The sequence below is a fragment of the Athene noctua genome, chromosome 4 (genome assembly GCF_965140245.1).
Source record: "Athene noctua chromosome 4, bAthNoc1.hap1.1, whole genome shotgun sequence".
NCBI lineage: Eukaryota > Metazoa > Chordata > Aves > Strigiformes > Strigidae > Athene > Athene noctua.
In genome coordinates, this window is record NC_134040.1 from 40,015,113 (window position 1) to 40,025,575 (window position 10,463).

The window sequence follows — 10,463 nt, forward strand, 5'->3', positions numbered from 1 at the left end:
GGAATTTATGTACCTCCTCCAGAAAATCATTGTTGTTCATTTCTTTCGGGGGTGGGGGGGGTGGGGGGGGTGGGAGGAAAAAGAGAAAAAAAAGATTACATGACCCACTTCATGAGCAGCTTCAAGGGCTGGCAGTCCAAGTGAAGGCAAGAATTTCTGGTAATTCTACGTTGTTTCCTAGGTCTTAGCAAAATAAAGAAAATACAGAGCACATACCTTTGTTCTTTATTTCCTCCCTGCTATCATTAAAAAGTCTTCAATTACCATGTTTTAGTTCAGGCTTATACAGTGTTCTATTTTTTACACACATCCATTTTATGTGAAAATTACGCATCTGTCGGAATCTGGTCCTGCCGGAGTTCCGAGGTTCTTTTGTGGATCAGTAAATAAGGAATTATGACACAAGAGAGGTCGGATATCAGTTAGGACACTATCTGTATTTTATTGTATAAAATGTCAGAGTAACCCTTAAAGAGAGAAACAGAAAAGCAAGAAAAATGCAAGAGTTTGTTTCAAGCAGAGGATAGCCACCACCGCAGAGTTCCAGCCATGTCTCACTGTGTCCATCTTTTTCATGGTGGGGGAGCTCCGGAGGCAGCCGCCTCCTCCTGTTGGGCTTCACCTTTCAGGGCACTTTACCGCAGTATGTTGCCATGGGATGCCATCGCAGCGTGTTGCTATGAGGCGCTGCATGTCTGTTGCCTATCACATGAACTGTGTGGTCATCTTGGGAGTGCGTGCCCCTTAGTTTTTGCTTTTCATGCGATGTTCCTGTACACGCACACACACCCCTCCCCCTAGTTCTTTTTGTCTGTGTGTAAAGTTTGAGCATTAGAGGTGAAAGCCAGCATTCCAGGAAATAGGATGTTGAGACAAAAGTTGCCATGTTAGATGTCCACACCACCCTGCGGCTGAACATCACTCTGTTCATTTTGTGGAACATATGTGTAGTCTTCTTCCATGGTGGTGATTCAAACACAATGAACAGAAGGATTGGAAAGTGAAGACAAAGATGCTACTAATCAGTTAATCATACATTTGACAAAGCCAATGCCAATCATAAGAAACAGAAATCCTACCAATAAGATAATTCCATTCCAATCGAATCAGGACCCCCACCCCCATCAGTATGAGGGAATGCTAGGAACTCTCCCACCAGCTGTTCCCGAACCAGTTGACAGGTTGTAGGGTCTGAAAGAGTTTGCTGTTTTGATCAACAATCTCTTTCATTATTACATGTCCTTCTTCAATTGTTGTACTAGCATTACGTATAGCAATACAACATTCATTTTGAGACAAATTTAATATTCCACAAAATCAATATTCTTTTAACAATAAAAGATCTAATGACAAATGGTTTTGCAGTGTCACCTTGCTTACTTGTTGAAGCTGTAAGTTTATCCCCTGCAAAACCTTGCAGTCCCGTTGCCTAGCCTTTGAACTTATGATGTCAAGTTTGAAAGGGCAACCCAATTGTGAGTCAAAACAGTTGAATGTAGAAAGATAGATTGCAAAGCTAAGCTTCATTTTTGTCCAGTGGTATAATACTCTGGGAAATTAATCTTTAGATGGGTAATACAAGAAGGAACTAGATTGCATCTATGCCTTTTGGAAGTTGTCCAATTAAAAGTTTAGCTAGGGCAAAGAGATGGCAATACAATCTCACAATGTAATCCACATGTTGACTTACGGTTAAATAAGAGTAAAATTTGCTGTTCAAACATTCCCAGGATAAGCCAAAAGGGGCAGGATATATACTATTTTGACATGAATATCAGTCTTCATAATCCATAAAATATACAGGTGGTTGAATATTAATGGGTAACACTTGAACTGGATAATGTGTATATGGAACATCACAGATTCTCTGCAATGAGATATCATTAGACTGGGTGGTATTGCACCAAATGTCATTATTTTTCCATCCCATAGAGCGATATCCCCAACAAGTACACGTATCTCTCATTAGAGTTGGTATCCCCTACAAAAAACAGGTTTCTGGGAGATCTCCAGGACCACTATGTAATGGTTTTGGTACAATCAAATAAACAGCTATTTTCCCACTTTTGGTTTTCACCTGATTGTAAGGGGTTTATGACAGTAATATTTTGCAACCAAAACCACATAAAATTTTTTGTATTTAAAGAAAAAACGACTCTGATTTGGGAAGCTTAATACACCATTTTACAGTTACATTTTGATTATATTTGGCTTCATAATCATCAGGTTTCATTATTTCACTGAAAGCTGGATCCCAAGGAAAATATCCACAACTTTGAGAGACGATGTATTGGTAAAATGCATTATTTCCCCTAACGTGAGACTGATTTCCTAATGCCACTAAAGGGCTAATTTATATCATATTGACAATATTAGGTTGAAAGTGGGACGACTGGTGTTACAGATCTTATTCATAAGGTCAGAATTTAATTTCTCGTAAGGGGAAGACCAAGTTTCCTGCAAATGGGGATCAGTGGCTGTTGGTGTCAGTTAATGGTTATATTGTCTTGTTTACCCATGCCTTCGGTAAATAAAGTTTGGATGTGGCATTGGTTATGTTAAGAACAAAAGATAAGTCAGGTGCATTCACAAAAAATTGCAATCCCTGCTCAGAGGACTTAGGCAAGGCAATGCATAAGCCTTGCTCTGTGCGATTTCAGATTCTTACAAACCCTTGGATCAATTCCCACGTGAGGTTCCTAGAAAACTCCTCACCATTTTTTGGTGCAGTGCTTGAGGTTTGGACCATGCACAACATACACACCCACAGATATACAAGTAAGACCCCCAGAATATACGTAAAGCAAGTTTTATAAATAGAATAACAATACACAATGTAAAGATCTTGCACTGATTATCTGATGTCCAGGCATAACTTATTTTTCGTGGGCGGATTCCTGCAAAACACAAAAGAACCAAACTGCTCGGCCATTTATGGGAGCCAACATTTAAAGCATGGCACAATCCATCGCATGTTGATTTTGTGTTCCTTTCTATGAGCATCTTTAGCTTTCCAGGCATAAATGTTGAGAGGGGTTTCAAGTACCAGGTGTACTGCTCCCATGGTAGGCAATTCTACTAACATGGGCTATCCTGGGAAATGTGAGGGGTTTCTTGGTTTATTTGGACCATCTTCTTGAGAAACAAAGAGAAGGGGCCTTTGGGCAAAAGACAGTTAGCTTGACGCATCTGGTAATTCCCCCACCTATTGTTTACTTGGGTGACGGCTCACCATAACTGGTTAGAACATCCTGATTCATGAGGTTTAAGGAAGCGCTTTTAGAGCCCATTAGATCTTTCTACTATCCCATAGGCTTGAGGGTAGTAAGGAGTGTGAATCACCCATGAAATGCCTTCATCTTGGGCCAAATCTTGCACTATTTAGATATGATATAGGAGCCATTATCTGATGGTACTGAGGTTGGTTTAGGAAAAATACTAAAACAGAGTTGAAGGGCTTTAACTGTATTTTCACCTGTGGCTCATGTGAATGCTTGGGCTTGGGTCAGTCCTGATACAACCTCCACTCCTACTAACACATGTTGTTTTCCTTCAGATTTAAAGGGTGTCCAATATAATCTATTCGCCATATTTCCCTTCCTTCTCAGATGTGTAGGGGCCATTGATTTAAAGGGTGTCAGTCCAGGTGGGTTCGACACTATTCACAAGCTGATACACAAGTTTTGCAAGCCTCTTTGGTGACAGGCCAGCCTCAGCTAGAAGCTTCCTTAAATAAATCATGAAATCCTGAGTGTTCTCTTTTTGAGTGCAATCATTCTAGTAATTTATCCCATTTTTCATTGTTAGTGCCTATTATGAGCAGGGCTATATGGACTAACTCATCTGCTCTGTTCCATTTTGTTTCAGGGGTGTCATCCAACTGATGGGAGGCTACACATCCTACAAAAAAGGCCCCCCTTTTTGCTTTCTCTAGGATGGCTTGACATTGCTCTCGTTGCTACACAGGTACTTGATTTACCTCCCACTGATTCTGTTCCTAAAAGGGAAGTCATTCTGTGCACCCTTTAAATAAGCATAAGAATCAGTATAAATGTAAATTGGGGTGTCATTGGGATTAACATGATTAAAGACACTCCACACTGCTATCAGTTCTCTAACTTGGGCACTACCTTCTCCTTCTGTAATAATTATTTTACATGTATAGCTACAGCAATGATATTTCCATAATATTTTCTTGTGCTTAGCTGACGCGTCTGTAAACCAGGTGTTTTTCAATTGTTCAGAGAAGGCAGGAGCAACCTGAACAACTGAGGGTGGAGGATTGTAATTTTCAGTCGTGCTCGATGTTTCTTTGTGAGCTGGAAGAGTTTTGGGTGCTCCTTTGGTGACCTTAAAAGTGGTGCAGTAATTTTCTATCTGAGCGTTCCACTTTCGGATTGTTGCCCGTTAGGTTATGCCATCAGGTGGCGGGGTGCCTGACAGCACTGGTTTAATGACCTTAAAGGGCCCACATAATACAACTGGTTGATTGCAGATGGTTCTTTCAGCTTCTTTTAGGCCAGTACTTACCATAACCAACCACCTCTCCCACACCAAATACAATTTTTCAGTATCTTTAAAACTGGGGGAATAAAATCCTAAAGGGCGAAGGGGACCATTGGGTCCCTTTTGCCACATATGCACTGACATCCTGGAAATGGCAAATCCCCATTCTAACTCTACAGGATCAGTAGGACAAACAGAACCTGATATGTAGCAATATGTAGATGAGTAACCGTAAGGCCTCGTCATGCATAGGTGTCCAATCCCATTTCATACCTTTACACAGAAGGTCATACAGGGGCCTCACTAAGATAGAGAAATCTGGTATGTGTTTTTTCCAAAAGACTAACAAACCTAGGGCATACTTCAGTTTCTTCCGGTTACCTGGAGTCCTGATTTGATCTAGGTTTGTCAGGGTATCAGGGGACATAAATACTATCTCTCCTTTCCACCAAATACCTAGGAATTGTACTTCAGGGCTAGGGCCCTGTCATTTTTCTTCAGGAATTGCAACCCAAGCTTTTCTAGATGTTCTGTGATTCAATTCATGGCCTCTTTAACTACTGGGGTCACACTTCCTCCTATTAAAATGGCATCAATACATTGGTAAACCTTGACTCTTCCGGGCACAGAGACTTCTTCAAGATCTTGCGCTAAAGCACAATGAGGTATAGTGGGGGAATGCTTGTACCCTTGTGGTAAAACCATGTAAAGGTAAACTGTTGTCCCTGCCAGATGAAGGCAAAATGATCCCAATCCTGGTTTTGCACAGGGACCGTAAAAAACATATCTTTGACATCCAGGGTTGCTAAAATTTGATGGGCCTCTTCCTGTATAGTAGCAATCAGCTCAACTATGTTTGGTACCACTGGAGTTGAGAGGGCCAGTATTAGCCTTCAGTAGCCTCCATTTCCCATTTGGCTTTTGTATGGGCCAAACAGGGGAATTAAAGGGACACTGAGCTGGTATCACAATGTCCTGATCTTGTAAATTGATCAAGAGGGGAGTAACCCCTTCCCGTGCCCCTAATGGTAGGGGCAATGTTTGATGTTAGCTATTTGAGATGGAGGTAAAGAGGGGATGATCTGCAACAAAAGAAGTGTTGGAGAGGAAGCTTCAAAAGTTCAAGTCTTCCCACTATCGCCCAACCAGGATCTTTCCTTTAATACATCTATCCCTAACAGATTGATAGGAAAGGGATCTATTACCATCCATGTTTCAACTGTGTCATCTTCTCCGGGCAGACAACACCTAACCTTGGCAACAGCATGAGGTTGGGAATATGCAAAAGCATCAACAGCGAACAAGTGTTTAGAAGAGGGCGTAATAACGCTCCTCTCCATATCGTCCATTTTTAGAGCAAAAAATTGCACTCCAGTGTTGACTAAAAAGGTAACAGCTACAGATCAGGGTCCTACAGAGCATGTAACCAAAAGTTCACCATTGCCATTTTCAGTGAGCCTCCTTAAATACATCCACCCTCCTCCCCCCAACTCACTCAAAAGGGGCGAGGGGAGGAGAAGGAGTTTTCTCTCCCTCTCAAGGCCATTTCACCCAAAGCAGGAGCAGTCCAGACAACTGACTTTTTCACCCTTGTCCTGGCAACCAACCCTTCAGGATGCGACCCTGCCAATTGGTAACTTGCACTTCCAACATTTCAGTAGGCTGCCTATCCATCAGTGGCTTTGGTATGGCTTTCTGTAGTCCCTCAATCCACAGGGCAGTTCTGCGTCTGCTATGCTCATCAGAATAGCCATGTAGGTGCCCTTGATTTACATTAGGATCTGGCGGGTGAGTTTTGGACTAGGCTACCGGCTATGAGGCGAGTTTAAGTTTGGTGCACTGCACTCTCCAGGTCTCTGTCCGGGTACAGCAGAGCCTACACTTACCAGGCTGTAATTGAGGCCATAGGTAATCAACTCCTGTGCTACTTTCCCCATGTTGACATTTTAACATTGGTTCATGGTCGACCGGGGATAATCGTTCCTTCTAACACTGAAGTGACCTGGTCTTGAGGGGAAAGCATTTGTATTTGTCCCTGGAGTTGTATACCTAAAGGCTTTAATGACTCAGGAAGTCCTCTTATTAAGGGGGTCAGGCAGTCTGGATCAACGGGTAGCATCATGGGAGAACTGTGATTTGGTTCTAATACAACATCTGCAAGCAGGTGGTCTTTTGTATGGTTTCCACAAGTTGATCAGTCCCTCCCACAATGGCGAGGGGATCTCCCCTCTTTAGGGAATTTAAAGCCCCAGCCCAATAGTCTGCCCTCTGTGTCAGAGACCAAGGGCTGTGGTTGCTACCAGTGGTTAAAACCACACCAGGTCTCCAATATCCTTCTGCATCCTTTTCAGTTAACATTATCTGGTCCCCTCTGGATAATGAAACCCTCCACACATACTCTGTCTCTAATTCCCTTGCGGTATGGCCTAAGTTTTTTTTAATTTTGCTAATTCCATGGCCGAAAGGGGGACCTCTTTTGTAACTACAGAAGGGGAGTAATCTTCATTATCATCATAAGTATATTCTGTTTTGATTCAGGATCGGGGAGGGACTTCTAACTTTTCTACCGTGGTTCTCAAATTCTCCAACTCAGTGGTGTGATAGATGATTGTGGGTCTGATTCCTTTCTATTCTACACATGCCTCTGAGGCATACAGCATTTTCTGCTATAAGCCACTCATTAAGGGCCTCTAGGAGGAGGCTGTTTTGAGAATATTCTTCTTTTAACTGATCTTGCAATTCTTCTAATTGCCCTTGTAATGATTTTACCAAACCCTGGAGGGACTCAGTAACTCTCCTGGAGTAGAGTGCCTCTGCTCATTTTGCTCTGTAGCAGTCATTAAAGCTGCCCCTAAAACAGCACATACTATAGATTTTCTTTTGTCGGGCCATTCTCAGGCTTCTGTCTGTACAGTGTTCATCCAATCAGCCATGGTCTGTAAATTGCTCCAATTCTTTCTTGCCCATTCTAAGCCAGGTAGGGATGGTTTTGATTTTAATTTTTTCAAAAGAGTACTAAGCAGACCAGAAATCTGCTTTCGCTCATCTTCCTTAGTAGAGGTCCCTACTTACTACTCTAGTAGGGTGATCTACTCAAGAGGCGCTCATTTGAAGTTTCCAGATTCTCCACCTTCCCCCAACTCAACCCAGGAGGTTCCTAATTATCCAACAGAATACAGTTCCTTCACCAATACTTTCAAACTCAAGTGATCCTGTCCATGACGCCAATTTATGTTGGAATCTGGTCCTGCCGGAGTTCCGAGGTTCTTTTGTGGATCAGTAGAGACGGAATTATGACACAAGTGAGGTCGGATATTGGTTAGGACACTATCTGTATTTTATTGGATAAAAGGACAGAGTAACCCTGAGAGAGAAACAGAAAAGTAAGAAAAATGCAAGAGTTTGTTTCAAGCAGAGGATAGCCACCACTGCGGAGTTCCAGCAACATCTCGCGGTGTCCGTCTTCTTCTTTTGTGGTGAGGGAGCTCCGGAGACAGCCACCTCCTGTTGTTGGGCTTTGCCTTTTATGCCACTTTACCACAGTATGTTACCATTGCCATTTTACCACAGCCATTGTACCGCAGTATGTTGCCATGGGATGCCATCACAGCATGTTGCTAGGGGGCACTGCATGTCTGTTGGCTATCACATGAACTGTGTGGTCATCTTGGGAGTGCATGCTCCCTAGTTTTTGCTTTTCATGCGCTGTTCACGCACACACACGACACCCCCTAGTTCTTTTTGTCTGTGTGTAAAATTTGAGCATTGGAGGTGGAAGCCAGCATTCCAGGAAAAGAAGATGCTGAGACAAAAGTTAGATCTCCCCAGCATCTAACACAGAGTTCTTGATTTTTACATTATGTCTTAACCCCTACAATGTATAATTTTTAAGAGACAGTAGTCAGGTAAATTTGAGCCTTATTTTAATTATGGATTTAAAGACAGAAATCTTTATTCAAATTAATTAGCAATATATATTAATGGAAAGGGACATACATTATACAAGTGTGAACTGACACACATACTAGAAACATCTGCAATTTCCATGTTTACTTAACAATAGTAGTTATAGAAATATTTCATCCTTTTCACATACCTAAGCATAATTTCAAAATATCTCAAGCTGATTGCTGTATTCATGCTTCTCAACAGAATGGTGAGTCTACTGTGTCTGATATCAAAACCATTCTGGAAAAAGAAGGAAAAAAAAAAAAAAAAAAAAGACTGCTTGCCTTCCATCCTGTACCGAACTGAATTAAAAAAGGTTCTTTTGGTGTTTTCTTTCAGTAGGAGAATGTTAGGTATTCTGAAACAGAAAGCGTGAAAAGACATACCTACAACACACTATTTTACAATGCAGCATGTGCCATGAAGGAGAGATGTTTGAAACCCACAGGAAAAAATTACACATCTTCTGTTTCATTATGGGCTTAACGATAAACCAGTTTTTCCAGGCAGCCTTATTCATCAGGTATCATTTAGTAAACGTCAGAATCATACAAGAGTATCTCATCTATATTAAAAGGGACAAGTCAAGTAAGGTACTCTTCAAAATGATACTAGCATATCTTTCTTGTGTTTTTTTCATGGTTGCATTTTTGGAACGTTAGCTTCTGGAAAAGTAGAAAGAAGCACATTGAATATCAATGTGCTCAGACTGTAAAGCTCACAAAGCAATAGTTCTAGTATGAAAATTGATAAATACGGATTAGAACTGAAAAACAGCATCTGAATTTTACTTTGAGAAATTATTAGTGAAGCAGAAAATGACAATGAAAAATCTTCTCCTTTTCTACTGAATTTTAACAATTCTATTTCATTGCAAAACCAGGAGGGTGTATATTAAAAAAAAAAAAAAAAAAACCAAACAAAAAACACAAAACACAACATTCATGTAAATTTAAGGAAAGATGGAGTAGGAAATGGATGGGACTGGAAATGGAAGGCAAAGCTGACAGGAACACAGTAAGGGAGCAGAAAGCAGAGGCAGGATGAGGTCAAGAACATCAGCAGACAAGAGATGCTAAGAGAGATTTACCATAGACAGCAAATGTCACACCATTCCTCTGCTATCTAAGAAATAGTTTTTGGTCTCAGTGGAAAAACATGCTTCTTGTTCCTGAGATATTATGAAACGCATACAAAGGATACAAAGTTACTGACACTATTTATCTTACACAGACTTCTGCGTTGTTAACTGATGAGAACATTAATGCAGTCAAGTGCTACATTAGAAACCTGGGCTTTATCCCACAAAGTTGCCACTTAATACTAGGTAAGTATATCAATCAAAGTTATCATAAGTATTCATTAATTTATTTTTCAGGGTGATTACTCTGAGAGGTAGAGATTTGGTTGAACTGATTATTCACAGTTACACTGGAAAACAAGGAGGGCAGTTCTTTAGGCATGCAAAAATCACTTACTCCAGACAAGTCTGTTCTCTGACTTACTACCTTTTCTACCCGAAATTTTCAATCTAAATTCTCTGTGTCTCACTTGTATAACTCTAAAATGAGGACAACATTAACTTGTTTAGAAATTCTCCACTGAAATTTCTTGCTTGTTGTTCCCTAGCAGCAAGTGTCATTTTGTCAACCTTGAAACATGTCAAAGCAGGTGAAAGAGATGTCATTCCTTTAGACAGGCATGTTCATGTGTGCACCCAGCCCCGCAGGTTAGGCCCCACGGATAAGATACCAGGCTCCCCACCGAGTCCCTCCATTCCTAACACAACCACCTGATCCCCCAGAGGGCGGGATCCACGATCCATAAAAAGCAGTGGCTCTTGACTTTTAAACCAGCATCACCCTTCATGTCTGTGGGATAATAATGTTAATACTGTGAATATCTGCACATACAGTAACACAGTGTGCCCTGTGCATGGACTCTCAAAGTGAAAAATAGAGAGGGATCATCTAATTGAAGGAGATAACATACATGGAAAGACCAATAAA

The 10,463-nt window shown here is 41.2% G+C and overlaps 1 pseudogene; it reads right to left on the reverse strand.

The window, feature by feature from the left end:
- Nucleotides 1-6,311: 6,311 nt before the first annotated feature.
- On the reverse strand, nucleotides 6,312-8,080 carry LOC141959940 (uncharacterized; annotated as a pseudogene).
- Nucleotides 8,081-10,463: the final 2,383 nt, after the last annotated feature.